Raw genomic sequence first — 15,611 nt, 5'->3', positions numbered from 1 at the left:
TTTGAAATCGTGCATTGGAACTTTTTTATTTTACTTAGTTAAATTTTAGTTTTTAATCACTTCCTCAAATCAAAATATTTTTTCTTCACTAAAGTGTTTTTAATTGCATTCATAAATAATTCTTTTCACAGTCCCTGTGGGTACGATAACTCGACATTTACTTGTCACCTTATTACTTATTGTGATTGTGCACGCTTGCATATTTTCATCGTTCCAGTAGTATAGGTAGTAGTTTGTACATAGGCGAAATGTAAATGTATGTCAATAAGAGATTCTGTTATACTCATAAATAGACTTTTACATAGATTAATAAAAGAGAGGAATTTAAAGTTACATCTGTATAAGGCGTAACACCCGAGATTCGGATCCGGTAAATCAAGTCGAGTCGAGTGCATTATAGAATTCGCACTTATATTCCATCATAGACATTTGACCTTGCCTCAAATACAAAAAGTCTTTTTCCATTTGCTCGAAAAACATTTGATTGATGTATCTCTCTTTGAACTTTTCTAAGCAAAAGTTCCACTCAATCAATGGCTCTAGGGTAACGCTAACCAAGGTCTCTTACCATTGGTACGCTTCCCCTTCCAATAAAGATACGGTGCATCGAAGACTCTTCATGGTTACATTTTAGTTCATTGATCATTATACACAATTGAGACAACCACTACTTGATTACGGTAGGGTCATCTCTCTCATCACCAAGAAATTCCTTGGCGCCTCTCTTCCGAATTTATCGGATAGGATCAGTCCTAAGGGGAGCCACAGCAGGTGCAGGTGTAGATGGAGCAGGCTGTGCTGGGCGAACTACTTTAGGGTGTGATTGAGAAGGGTTTTGCGGTTGTTGTGGTTGTTTATCTTACTCATTTCCCATGAATTGGTCAAATAGTTGAGTCATCATGGCAAATAACATGTTCCAAAATCCATTTCCTGCGTTGTTAAGGAGACCACTCCAAAGCCCATATTCTATAAAGAGGGCTTGTGAGGACTTTACCATTAATGAAAGAGGACAACCCTAAATTGGAAGAGAGATAGGACTGAAGAGATTCTTGGAAGAGAGATAGGATTGGAGAGATTCTTTCATTTGACATGGTATTATATTATTCTAACTTTAAAATATAGAACTTAGAGAAACAAAAGATGGACCTAATGTATATAAGTCACGACATGGGAAGAATTCATTTGTTTCTGCAAAAAAAGGCCTATCGGGGCTGAGAACTAGTGGGAACCACTGGCTGTTCTAAGGGTAATTTTTTGCTAGGACCTCAGCTAGTGGAGGATCAGCATTCTGAACTGGGGAATCTATAAAATGGACGGGATCCATTGGGACTATAGGGACTGTAAGAAGTGGTGGAACTGGAGAAGAAGGAACTTCTAGTGTTGAGAACCCCTTCCTCCTTCTTTTGAGTTGTGGGCATTCAGTCTCTTCAGTTTCCTAGGTACTCTCTTCTACTTTGGGATTCTTTTGATTTTTCTTTCTTGTGGATTTCTCTAAATGAGCAATAATAGCTCTCTCCTTCACATGATCCTTTTCCAAAAGAGCTATGATATTCATATCAGGTGCTTGATTGGATGCAATGTGAGAGTTTGAAAAAGATCTTGCACCATTAATAGGAGAATTAGCCTAACACGAAGAAGAAGAAGAAAGAGAACTAGGAGGTGTGATAAGCCAATTGCAAGAATGAATCCCACAAACTTTATAGAAAAAGAAAGGAGGTTCCCCATACACCGAGTTAAGATTCGTGCTATATTGCTCACAACATTAAAAGGATAGGCCTCAGAAGCTGAAGGCACATCGTAATCATCTAACCAATTGATAGGGTCAGTTAACCAACAACCATTTAGGCTTCAGTTCTATAAGCAATATTGGAAGACATTCCTAACTATAAAAACTCCTCCAGCTTAAGTGTACGCCCCTTTTTCAGTCGTTTCTACTACTTTAAGGCCACTTCTGAATCAACTGACTGACAATGAGCACAAAAAAATTCTCGAGGAAAATACCAATGTTTGGGAAAGACAACGCCATTTTCAAGTCTACAGATGACTCTTATGAATTTTTCCTTCCTTATGTGCAGGTTTGAAATATTATTTTGAATTATAGGCTCACAACCTTGATGTATTATGGAATAGGCATTTCCAATAGTAGTTCCTTGTCTTTTTATCTTCAACTGATAAAATTTTTAAAACATTCTTAGAAGTGGTGGTTCATTATGCATGCAACAGTCAATGAATTAGGCTACCAAAGTCCACCAGGACAAGGTTGATAGTCGTCCAGGTGCAATTCCATACACAGTCAGTACCGAGCAAAAGAATGGATGTAGTGGTAGATGAAAGTCGGCCTCTAATAGAACTAAGGGAATAATCAAACCTAGGGTGTTGTCACTTAGAATACACTTTAGTAGCTGTAAACTGAAAAATATATAGGATTTTTCCCATATAATTCATTACCTTTTTACTTAAATTTGTTGTTAAAACCAAGTAATTGTTTAATAAATTAATGAAATATGCAAAAAATTGAAATTAGGACATAAAAATTATTAAAATGTGATTTTATACTTTATTATATAGTTTTCATGCATAAAATGAATTATTTTATATTAATTTGAGCATATTATATTTTTAAGCCATAAAGTGGGCCATGCATGATTAAATTAAATAATAAAATATAAAGTTATATTTAATAATTCATTTTTAATATTTCATTAATAAAATGGGTTTTAATTAATTAAGTAAATTGATTAATTAAAGTGGTTAAATTATATTATTTGGTCCTCTAAACTATCTACTATTTTTCGACAGGTCTGAGAGTTTTCTTCTAATTGCAAAACCGTCCAAATTGGGGACCAGGTCAACCCAATTTTCAGCTGCACATGGATGTCATAAACCATTTTTTGGTTTAATTATACAAAGTCCTTGAAGAGTTAAAGAATTGGAGATTCTCTTGAAGATTTGTTGATGACCGAGTCTTAGTCCTGAGTTGTTGTGGCACTCAAATTAACCAAACATCAAGGAAAAATTAGCCACCTTTCCTCAATTCATGGTCGACCACTCTTGGAGAAAGTTTCAAAGGATGGACACTCCTATGTTTAGCTAACTAACTCCCTTGCCTCACCTATAAATAAGAGCTCATTTCTCACTTTATCCCTTATCGCTCATCCATCATCCCTCATCGTTCTCTCCTCTCTCAACTCTCTTAGCTCTCACGCCTATCATCATCCTTGCATAAGGATTTTTAGAAAAATTAGCCTCTTAAAGAACCCTTGGTTGGCCACCTTGGAGAACCATCAGCAAAAGAGCAAAGCAAAGAAGCGAAGGAGTCTTGTCAGTCAGAGTCTTGGGTGACAACCACTCTGAATTGGGGTTAATCTTTCTTGTCTTCAATTTAATTTAAAGATGTTTGTTATGAGTTCTATGTTCTTGTTTACAACAATGATAGCTTAATTTTATTTAACCTAGGATGGTTATTTTAATTAAATAATATTTATTTGATTCATGCTTATAATGTTTGTGCCTCAATCGATCATGTTTTCAATTAAAATCAAGTCTGTATTTCATTCATACGTGATCAGAATGCACCTGAATTGGCTGAACGATCCTGACCAGAAGATGACTAATGGACACATAATTGAAATGTGCATGCTCAATTTAGATCCTGACCCGATTAAATTGTAGGCTGCATAACAACTCTGACCAAGCTCTGTTATCTGCATAGTTTTTAGATTTGTGTGATTAAATTGTTTCAAACCTGACACGTCCCTATTACTTCACACGAATACTAAGAAACTCTTAGTAAATAAGGATCAGTAAAATGTGTATTTACTGAGTAAAGGATTCCAAAAGGACCTAATGTGGTTTCCAAACTCATGAAAGATCGAATTGCCATGGAATGTTTTTCCGAATGTTATTAAGCATGTTGATAATAAATTGAGTTTAATTAGAGTAATTGTCCTAGTTTATTTATGTTATAATTGTTTCAAATTGTGTTTAATTTTACTAAGATCTATTTCATTCATATAGTTTGTATACATAGGATAATTTGCATTAGTGACCATTGTATTTAATTTAATATATTTTAATCATCACTTCTCAACTATATTGTGTTTTTTATTTACCAAATTGTTAATATAATTTTACAAATTAAGTGACTTAGCACACATACAATCCCTGAGGAGACGATAACTCGATACTTACTTATTACTTGATAACGACTGTGTACACTTCCACAAACCCCAGCGTTACAAGTTTTTGGCTCCATTGTCGGGGATTGTTAACTATTGCCATAGTCATTTTTTTCGTGAAATTATTTATTTTTAATTTGATTTATTTCTAACATTACTAACTTATTCTTTTTGATTTTTAGTGATTTTCCATTCAGGTGTTTATAAGCATAGATTGAATTATCGATTTACTTCCTATAGACCCTGAAATTGAGCGAACTTTCAGACAAAGAAGATGTGAACGAACAGCTTAAAAACAAGTCGAGATGGACCTTGGAAATCAGAATCAAGACCAAGGTAATGAAGCTGTTTATGTACGAAATCATATCCTTATTGCTGATGATAGGGATTGATGCATCAGACAATATGCTATGCCACTTTTTAGTGAGTTAAACCCAGGAATTAGAAGGCCAGATATTGAGGCAACCCAGTTTGAATTGAAACCAGTGATGTTTCAAATGCTACAAACTGTGGGCCAATTTAGTGGTATGCCCAAGAAAGATCCACATCTCCACCTTCGATTATTTATGGAGGTGAGTGATTCATTCAAGATAGTTCGTGTAACTGAAGACGCACTGAGGTTGAAGTTGTTTCTTTACTCGTTGCGAGATCGAGCACGAGCATGGCTCAATTCATTGCCACCAAGTTTCATATCTACATGGCAAGAATTAGTAGAGAGATTTTTGGTTAAGTATTTTCCACCTAGCAAAAATGCTAAGTTAAGGAACAAGATCACAACTTTCCAACAATTGGATAACAAGTGTTTGTATGAGGCTTGAGAGCGATTCAAGGAGTTACTTCGTAAGTGTCCTCATCATAGGATTCCTCATTGTATCCAGATGGAGACATTCTATAATGGTCTTAATGCACATACAAGATTAATGGTAGATGCTTCCGTAAATGGTGCAATTTTGTCTAAGTCTTACAATGAGGCTTATGAGATCATTGAGAGGATCGCGAGTAATAACTATCAATGGCCAACAAGTCAAACAGCTTCAGGAAGACGTGTAGTCGGAGTTCATGAAGTTTACTCTTTCACTTCATTATTAACTCAGGTATTGTCTATTTCATCTATGTTAAAACAGTTAACCGTTAATAGTACTAATAATTTTACAGCTCAGCCACGATGTCCGTTTGAAGTAGTTTCCTGTGTGTACTGTGGGGAAGGTCATTCTTTTGAGAATTTTCCATCAAATCCTGAGTCAGTATACTATGTGGGGAACCAATATCAAAATAGGAGTGGACAAGGATCCCAGTCCAACCTCTACAATCCTTAATGGCGTAATCATCCTAACTTTTCTTGGAGCAACCAAGAAAATGGACCAAACAACAACTTATTATAGCAAAGACCCAATCAATCTCAAGGGTTTAATCAGCAAGCTCCAAAACTACCTCAAGCTAAGGTATCAAATAGTTTGGAGAACTTGTTGAAAGCATACATGGAAAAGAATGAGGCTTTGATCCAAAGCCAAGCAGCAACATTCAAAAATTTGGAAAACCAAATGGGTCAGTTGGCTACAGAGCTTCGTAATAGACCGTACGGAACCTTGCCGAGCAATACAAAGAATCCAAGGAATTTGGGTAAAGAGCATATCAAGGTAGTGGCATTGCGAAGTGGTAAGACTCTAGAACCCCGATTGATTGATGTTGAAGATGAGCATGTTGAAAAGGAGGGAAGTCAACCAAATGTTGATGTTCCTACACTGAAGGAATCAGAATCTACAAAGTCTAACAAGGTAAACCCTGACTTAGTGAATTCAAATACTTTAACATTTTCTTTGAAGGTAGATTTATCGAATTAGAAAATTTGTCTGATTCAACCAAAAGTTCCATCACCTCCATGTCAGCAAAGATTGCATCAACACAAGCAAAAATAGGAGGTGCAATTCAAGAAGTTTCTGGATGTTCTGAAGCAGTTACACATCAATATTCCGTTGGTGGAGGCTTTAAAAAATGTCGAATTATGTGAAGTTTATAAAGGATCTACTTTCCAAGAAGAAACGACTGAGTGAGTATGAGACTGTTGCCTTGACAAAGGAGTGTAGTGCGTTCCTGCAAAACAAATTGCCACCGAAAATGAAAGACCTAGGAATCTTTACTATACCCTATAACATTAGTGAATCTTACTGTAGTGAAGCTTTGTGTGACTTAAGAGCGAGTATCAACTTGATGCCTAATTCTATCTTCAAGATGTTACGGATAGGAGAAGTAAGACCTACAACTATGACGCTTCATTTAGCGGATCAATCTTTAGCGTATCCCGAAGGAAAAATCGAGGATATTTTGGTAAGAGTCGATAAATTTATTTTTCTTGCTGATTTTATTATTTTAGATTTTGAAGCAGATAAGGAAGTGCCGATTATCCTTGGGAGACCTTTCTTAGCCACGAAGAGGACGTTAATTGATGTGCAGAAAGGCAAACTCACCATACGAGTTCAAAACAACTAGGTAACTTTTAACATTCTTAAAGCGATGAAATTTCTTGATCCAGCAAAAGAGTATTCAGTTATGGAAGAAGTAGAAACATTGGTTTTTATGGAAAGCAATTTTGAGGAAGATCTATTGGAGAAACCCTTAGAGTTTGACCCTTTGGAGGATGAAGAAGGTGAAGAAAACATAGCGTTGGTGGAAGTCAATCCAAGAAATTTTATTCAATCCACATGATTTGAACCGTTAGAGTTAAAAGTTAAAGAATTTATGCAACCCAAGTTGTCAATCGAAGAACCACCTACACTAGAACTGAAGGTACTTCCTTCCCATTTGAAATACGTTTATTTAGGTGATTGTTCTACTTTACCTGTGATTATTTCAGCGGAACTGACGAAAGAGCAAGAGGAGCAACTAATTGCTATTTTAAAGAAATTTAAGAAAGCAATTGGTTGGTCCATAGCTGACATTTGAGGTATAAGCCCTTTTTTTTTGCATGCATAAAATCATTTTAGAAGAAGGTGAAAGAGCTCGAATTGATGGGAAAATGAGGCTCAATCCTATTATGAAGGGAGTTGTGAGGAAGGAAGTGATCAAATGGTTAGATGCAAGAATCATCTATCCTATTTCAGATAGTTCATGGGTAAGTCTGGTGCAGTGTGTGCCGAAAAAGGGTGGAGTCACGATTGTTGAAAATGAACGTAACGAGTTAATTCCAACAAGAACTGTTACCGGTTGGAGAATCTGTATTGATTACAGAAAGCTGAACAAACCCACTTGGAAGGACCATTTTCCGTTGCCTTTTACGGATCAGATATTAGGTCAACTGGTAGGTAATGAAGTCTATTGTTTTTTTAGATGGCTATTTGGGATATAACCAAATAGTTGTAGCCCCGAAGGACCAACATAAAACAACCTTTACTTGTCCATATGGTACGTTTTCTTTTAGGCGAATGTCGTTTGGTTTATGCAATGCACCTGCAACATTTCAATGATGTATGATGGCAATATTTACTGATATGGTCAAAAATTTTGTTGAGGTTTTCATGGATGATTTTTCTATTTTTGGTAACACTTATGATATTTGTTTGAGTAATTTGGCTAAGGTACTGAAGAGATGCGAAGAGACAAATCTTGTCATTAATTGGGAAAATGTCAATTTATGGTCAAGGAAGGGATTGTCTTAGGTCATAAGATCCCAAAGAAAGGAATTGAAGTCGATAAAGTAAAGGTAGACGTAATTGAAAGATTACCGGCCTCAATTAATGTGAAAGGAGTCAAAAGTTTCTTAGGTTATGTCAGTTTTTACAGAAGGCTTATCAAGGATTTCTCAAAGCATGTTTAGAAAAAATAAAGCATGTTAGAGAAAGATACAATGTTTGATTTCAACAAACCATGTTTAAAAGCTTTTGAAGAGCTAAAAAAATAATTAATCTCAGCCCCAATAATCATTACACCCAATTGGAGAACACCTTTTGAATTGATGTGCGATGCAAGTGATTATGCTGTTGGAGCTGTGATGGGTCAAAGAAAAAACAAAGTGTTCCACCTCATTTACTAAGCAAGTAGAACCTTGACGGGAGCCCAACTCAATTATACAGTAACTGAAAAGGAACCATTTTTTATAGTTTTTGCTTTTGACAAATTCCACTCATATCTTATAGGTACCAAAGTTACAGTATTTACTGACCATGCGGCCATTAATTACTTGCTCACGAAGAAAGATGCAAAACCAAGGCTAATTCCTTGGATACTTTTACTCCAAGAATTTGACCTTGAGATCCAAGACAAAAAAAGGTGTCGAAAATCAAATAGCTGATCATCTATCGAGGTTGGAAAAGGATGAGGTAACTTAGTCATGTGTGCCTATCAATGAGAATTTCCCAGATGAACACTTCTTTGAGGTAAATCAAATTCATGAAATACCCTGGTTTGCTGATTTTTCTAATTATCTTGCTTGTGGAATAATTCCTTGAGAAATGACATACCAATAAAGAAAGAAATTCCTTCATGATAGTCTGTATTATTTTTGGGATGATCCGTTTTTGTTTAAACAGTGTGCAGATAATATAATCCAAAAGTGTGTAGCTGAAAGTGAGATTGCTGAGATCTTATATCGTTGCCATTCATCTCCAAGTGGCGAACATTTTGGTGGTTCACATATTGCAGCAAAGATTTTGCAAGTAGGTTTCTTTTGGCCTACACTATTTAAAGATGCTTACGCTTATGTAAAGATCTGCGATTAGTGCCAAAGAACTAGAAATATATCAAGGAGGAATGAGATGCCCTTGACAAACATTTTGGAGATTGAATTGTCCAACGTTTGGGGTGTTGACTTCTTAGGCCCGTTTCCTTCTTCGTATGGAAACAAATACATATTAGTTGATGTGGACTATGTATCCAAGTGGGTTGAAGCTGAAGCATACACTACAAATGATGCTAAGGTAGTCATACAATTCCTACATAAGCATGTGTTTACACGATTTGGGACACCAAGAGCTATTATTAGTGATGAAGGTTCTCACTTTATGAACAAATCGCTTAAGTGGTTGCTTGAAAAATATGATGTGAAGCACAAGATTGCTACTGCCTATCACCCCTAGTCGAATGGGCAAGTTGAAAGAGTGAATCACGAAATCAAAGGTATCCTTGAAAATGTAGTACGCCCTAGCAGAAAAGATTGGTCTCGAAGGCTTGATAATGCATTATGGGCTTATCGAACAGTATTGAAGACTCCGTTAGGAATGACTCCTTATCGGTTAGTCTTTGGAAAGGCATGTCATTTGCCATTAGAATTGGAGAATAAAGCTCACTAGGCTTTGAAGCAATTAAATTTTGATCTTAAGCAAGCCGGTGAGAGAAGGATGTTACAACTAGATGAGTTGGAAGAGCTGAGGTTGTTTTCCTATGAGAATGCCAGAATATGCAAAGAAAGATCAAAGAGATGGCATGATACTCATATACAACCTCGTGAGTTTAAAGAAGGTCAGAAGGTGTTGTTGTTTAATTAAAGGCTGAAGTTATTTCCTAGGAAGCTAAAATCCTGATTGAACGGACCCTATACCATCTACCGAGTTTATCCTTATGGAGCTATTGAATTATATCACAATTACGGAGGTACGTTTAAATTTAATGGTCAACGTCTCAAACATTATTGGGATGGTGAAGTTGAGAGAGTTGATTCCTCGTTCAAATTAACAGACCCTTGATTTTTCATGAACTCGCCTTGTAAATAAATAAATAATTAGAATTTATTTTCTTAATTAAGTACATTTAATTAATTCAGCCTAAGGAGATTGGAACTTAAGCGGGACCAGTGTGACCCCTCCAACCTTTCCTGGGAATTAATTTAATGTAATTTGTTAAGAAGAAATTTTCTAATTAAAATTTTTAAGTTTCATTTTGTTCAGTTTAAATTTTAAATTTTTATTTTAATAAAGAGGGTCAAATTTGGCCCAAGTACTAATCAATTTTTTTAGTAAGATAAAGTTTGAGTTTGAGGCCTAAGACAGTAAAAAGGAGGGAAAAATTCATGCCTTGCCGTCACACCTATTGCTTGCCGCCCAAGTAACCCTAATAAAATTTGTCAAATTTTCGGGAAAAAATACCATGTCTCGCAAAAAAACTAGATTGTCAAAGACTACTCCTGAAAACCTAATTGTGGTTGATGAAGAAGTGAAAGAGCGATTTGATTTAATTTTCAAGCATCAACCTATGATGCCGGAAAAAGGTTTTAATCTGAAGAGCAATAATGTGATGGTTGTTCATGTGCTAATTAGAAAGATAATCAATGCTCTCAAGTGGGAACGATTCTGTGACACTCGCTCACTTCCCGATGATGAACTAGTTGGAGAATTCTATGCTAGTTTGACTACGCAAGATGCTACTGAAGTCATCGTTCAAAAGAAAAAGGTACCACTTACTTCTAAGTCCATCAATGATTTGTTTAATTTACTTGATGTTGAAGAAGATGAGTACTACCCTATTATGAACAATATTAATTGGGATTTTCTTCAACAAGTGCTTGATGTTGTGACAAATCTGGGATCCCAATGGATTATAAGAAAGTATGGGAGCCATTCTTGTTGAAGAGAATACTTAAAACCAATAGCAAAGATATGATTTTATTTTGTTCGCTACAGTTTTATGCCTATCTCACACAGTTCCACCATCTCGATGGAACGGATGTTCTTGTTATATACAATCTTGACAAAAAAATCTATTAATGTTGGGAAAATTATTCTCAATGAGATTTATGATTGTGCTAAAAAGAAGACAGGAAGTGCTTATTTCCCATCATTAATCACTTCACTCTGCTTAAGGGCCCGTGTTAAAACACAAGCAAATCTGAAGGGGCAGCATGTCAAAGGGTGCATTACAAGTCATGATCTTGAAAGGTTAATAGAGAGAGTGCATGAGCTGAACCAAGGCGAGCAAGAGGAACCAACTGAGCCAGAAACCAAAGAGTCCACAAATAAAACTGAAACTGAAGCTGATTCAGTTACAGACACTGAAGAAGAATCTGATAAGGAACCAAATAGTCCTCAACCAGCTGAAGGAGCTAATAACCCTGAACCTAGGGTTGAGCTAGAAGAAGAACCAATCAAGCTAAGTGTTAAACCTGAATATACAACTCCTATGCCGACTTCTGCAAGTACTTCAAGGAAATCAGAGTTGTCAATTTTGATGGATATGTGCAAGTTCATGCACAATCAACAACAAACTTACTGGAAATATGCAAAAATTAGAGGTGATTCAATTCAAAATGCTTTTAAAAATATCTCTAATACTTTTGTTCCTGAGTTCTCAGATGCTATCTTTGAGACATGGACAGAAGAGACTAACGATGCAAGCAAAGATGGAGCTAAGGAAGACAAGGGGAATAAGTCAGAAAAATAAAAGGAGGGATTCTTGTCTTGTTATTTATTTAATTGTTTTTAGGTCTTTAGGAATTTATTTCTTTAGTAATTAGGTTTTAATTTTTTGAAAATAAAACATAGCAAGTATGAATAAATACTTCTTTAGAAAGAAAAAGACTAAGTGATGTGGCAATGGGAATGAACATGTCTAGGATTGGGTTATTAGGAAAGACTTGGTATTTAAGCAGTCTTAATGACTCACCTCTCTTTCTTTACAACCCTACCTGGTGTTCAGTTTTCATTCATTACTTTGTTCTTGCAATAAGGACATTGCTTCTTTTTAAAAGGGGTAAGGCAAATTGCTCAAATTTTTTAAATTTTCAAGTATGTTTCAAATCATTCTTTCATAAGTATGTCTTAATAAATGAATGTTTAGAGAAATTCTTTTTAATAAGATAGCTTGTATGCAAGCATGAATGATGATTTTATTTGAATGATTGTATGTTATCATGAAAAATGGAATGTTTTTATGATCTTAGTCTTAGGTAATGTTGGCCATGAAAACTTAGTTTCTCTTGAGATTAGACATGCATAACGGTTTATATCTTTAGAATTGACTTAATAACTTTCTTGAGGCGAAATCCTATGGGACATAAAAATCTTAAAATGATATAGGCACCATTTTTCTTTGGATCGTTTTAGCCTTTTCAAGCCCACCTTATGATATTAGACCCTTGAAACTATAATTTTGAGCTTAAAGGCCTGTTCATTGTAATAAACCTACATTATAAGCCAGTTACCATCTTTTTTAAAATTATCCTAATTTTGTGCACCTATCTTAACAAAAGTTGTCTTAGGAATCAACATTTGAGGAAATTTTCATAAAGATGTATGTGCTCATGCTTAAAAAAAAAACAACAACAACAAAGACAAAGAAAGAGTAAAGACAATTTTGCTCAGTTTCCAAAAAGGAAATGTATGAGTATGAGTTCAAAATAAGTTTGGGGGAGTTCCACAGGTTCACTTGAAGAAAAAGACTGAATTTCGAGAAATCCAAGATAAGTTAAACGTTAAGATTTTGAAACCGAAATGTCTCATCTCTTAAAATCCCCACCTTTAACTCAGCCCCATTACAACCTTATAAAAGACCTATTGATTTGATGATTATGTCACCTACATTAGTGGAGAGGAAGTATTAAGTTCAACATATGAAGATCATAAATAAGCCTTATGATTTTTTTGCTTGATTGATGAGAAATTGTGTTGAATGAAAAATAATATCTATGGCTCTGACATACATGCAAACTATGATTCATGTTGGCATATCTTGAAACTTAGAATAAAATTTTCAAAATGTTTGTATATGAGTTACTTGTTAATAAATAAGGTCTACGAGCATGAATTTATTGATGCATGATTATCAGACAAAGATTGACACTACTCACACTCTTAGCAAAATTTGCCTTAGCAAGACTTTGTGCTGTGCATAAACATTACTCGGGGACGAGCAATGATTTAAGTTTGGGGGTGTGTAAACTAAAAAATATATAGGATTTTTCCTATATAATTCATTACCTTTTTACTTAAATTTGTTCTTAAAACCAAGTAATTGTTTAATAAATTAATGAAATGTGCAAAAAATTAAAATTAGGACATAGATATTATTAAAATGTGATTTTATACTTTATTATATAGTTTTCATGAATAAAATGGATTAGTTTATATTAATTTAAGCATATTATATTTTTAAGCTATAAAGTGGGCCGTCCATGATTAAATTAAATAATAAAATATAAAGTTATGTTTCATAATTTATTTTTAATATTTCATTAATAAATTGGGTTTTAATTAATTAAGTAAAATGATTAATTAAAGTGGTTAAATTATATTATTTAGTCCTTTAAACTATCTACTATTTTTCGATAGGTTTTAGAGTTTTCTTGTACTTGCAAAACCGTCAAATTGGGGACAAAGTCAACCCAATTTTCAGCTGCACATGGATGTCATAAACCATTTTTTGGTTTAATTATACAAATTCCTTGAAGAGTTAAAGAAATTGGAGATTCTCCCGAAGATTTGCTAATGACCGAGTCTTAGTCCTGAGTTGTTGTGGCACTCAAATTGACCAAAATCAAGGAAAAATCAGCCACCTTTCCTCAATTCATGGCTGGCCACTCTTGGAGGAAGTTTCAAAGGATGGACACTCGTATTTTTAGCAAACTAGCTCCCTTACCTCACCTATAAATAAGAGCTCATTTCTCACTTTATCCCTCATCCTTCATCCATCATCCCTCATCGTTCTCTCCTCTCTCAACTCTCTTAGCTCTCACACCTATCATTATCCTTGCATAAGGATTTTTAGCAAAATTAGCCTCTTAAAGAACCCTTGATTGGCCACCTTGGAGAACCATCAGCAAAAGAGCAAAGCAAAGAAGCGAAGGAGTCTCGTCAGTCAGAGTCTTGGGTGACAGCCACTCTGAATTGGTTTAATCTTTCTTGTTTTCAATTTAATTTAAAGATGTCTACTATGAGTTCTATGTTCTTGTTTACAACAATGATAGCTTAATTTTATTTAAGCTAGGATGATTATTTTAATTAAATAATATTTATTTGATTCATGCTTATAATGTTTGTGCCTCAATCGATCATGTTTTCAATTAAAATCAAGTCTGTATTTCATTCATACGTGATCAGAATGCACCTGAATTGGCTGAGTGATCCTGACCAGACGACGACTAATGGACGCATAATTGAAATGTGCATGCTCAATTTAGATCCTGACCCGATTAAATTATAGGTTGCATATTAACTCTGACCAAGCTCTGTTATCTGCATAGGTTTTAGATTTTTGTGATTAAATTGTTTCAAACCTGACACGTCCCTGTTACTTCACACGAATACTAAGAAACCCTTAGTAAATAAGGATCAGTAAAATGTGTATTTACTAAGTAAATGATTCCGAAATGACCTAAAATGTTTTCCAAACTCATGAAAGATCAAGTTGTCATGGAATGTTTTTCCGAATGTTATTAAGCATGTTGATAATAAATTGAGTTTAATTAAAGTAATTGTCCTATTTTATTTATGTTATAATTGTTGCAAATTGTGTTTAATTTTAATAAGATCTATTTCATTCATATAGTTTGTATACATAGGATAATTTGCATTAGGGATCATTGCATTTAATTTAATATATTTTAATCATCACTTCTCAACTATATTGTGTTTTTTATTTACCAAATTGTTAATATAATTTTACAAATTAAGTGACTTAGCATTCGTACAATCCCTGTGGAGACGATAACTCGATACTTACTTATTACTTGATAACGATTGTGTACACTTGCACAAACCCCAGCATTATAGTGGCTGTCTAAATTCGTAGGAAAAATTTGAGTGGGGAATACCCTGAGTTCCTAAATACCTATGTATTTCATCCTGAGTGGTACTACATTCGTTCGAAGAAGTTTCCACGCGTGATGGAATATAATTGGGAGCTTGAGGTCCTAAAGAGAAGGGATTTTTGGGATTGACGTTTCAATTATTTGGTAATGACCACTCCCTCTAGTGGTTGTTTTAACCATTTTCATATGTAAAAGAGAAAGGAAAAGGAATGAAGAAAAGAAATTGTTACCTTGGAGAAAGTTCAAAATGAAGATCAAGAAGGAAGAAAAATTAAGTAGAAAAGAAGTTAGGGTTTCAAGTAATTTAGCAAAAGTGTTTGAAGGGGTATTTGAGTATTTGTTTCATAGAGACAAACTTGTGTAAGAAGTTTATTTCGTGGAAACTATTTAGGTTATCTAATACAAATTTGACATTTGTCCAAAAGGTAAGTTGTATAACATTTGAATTTACGTGAGTAATGACCGCCTCTAAATGTACTAACATCATAGTATGAATATTATAGTAAAAGATATAGATATATGAGGCGATATCTGCAAGTATACAGGTCCAGTTGTAATATAGCTACAACGGAGTAGGTGAGTACAACGAGGATCATACCATAGGGAGGCTAGTCCTAGATTCAATTTTAACTTGAATACTAAAAGATCTAATTAGTACTTTAATTCAGTTATAGTACGAAATTAAAATAAAATAGAGTTTTTAA

At 34.6% G+C, this 15,611-nt stretch overlaps 1 non-coding gene across 1 annotated transcript; it reads right to left on the bottom strand.

The window, feature by feature from the left end:
• Positions 1–4,933: 4,933 nt before the first annotated feature.
• Positions 4,934–5,040, bottom strand: LOC128042033 (small nucleolar RNA R71). The gene has a single exon (XR_008197241.1). It is a non-coding gene; the product is annotated as a small nucleolar RNA R71 (small nucleolar RNA).
• Positions 5,041–15,611: the final 10,571 nt, after the last annotated feature.

This window comes from Gossypium raimondii, chromosome 6, assembly GCF_025698545.1.
Source record: "Gossypium raimondii isolate GPD5lz chromosome 6, ASM2569854v1, whole genome shotgun sequence".
NCBI classification, from domain to species: Eukaryota; Viridiplantae; Streptophyta; class Magnoliopsida; order Malvales; family Malvaceae; genus Gossypium; species Gossypium raimondii.
The sequence above is the reverse complement of the archived record's forward strand: the minus strand, read 5'-3'. Positions and strand labels throughout refer to the sequence as shown.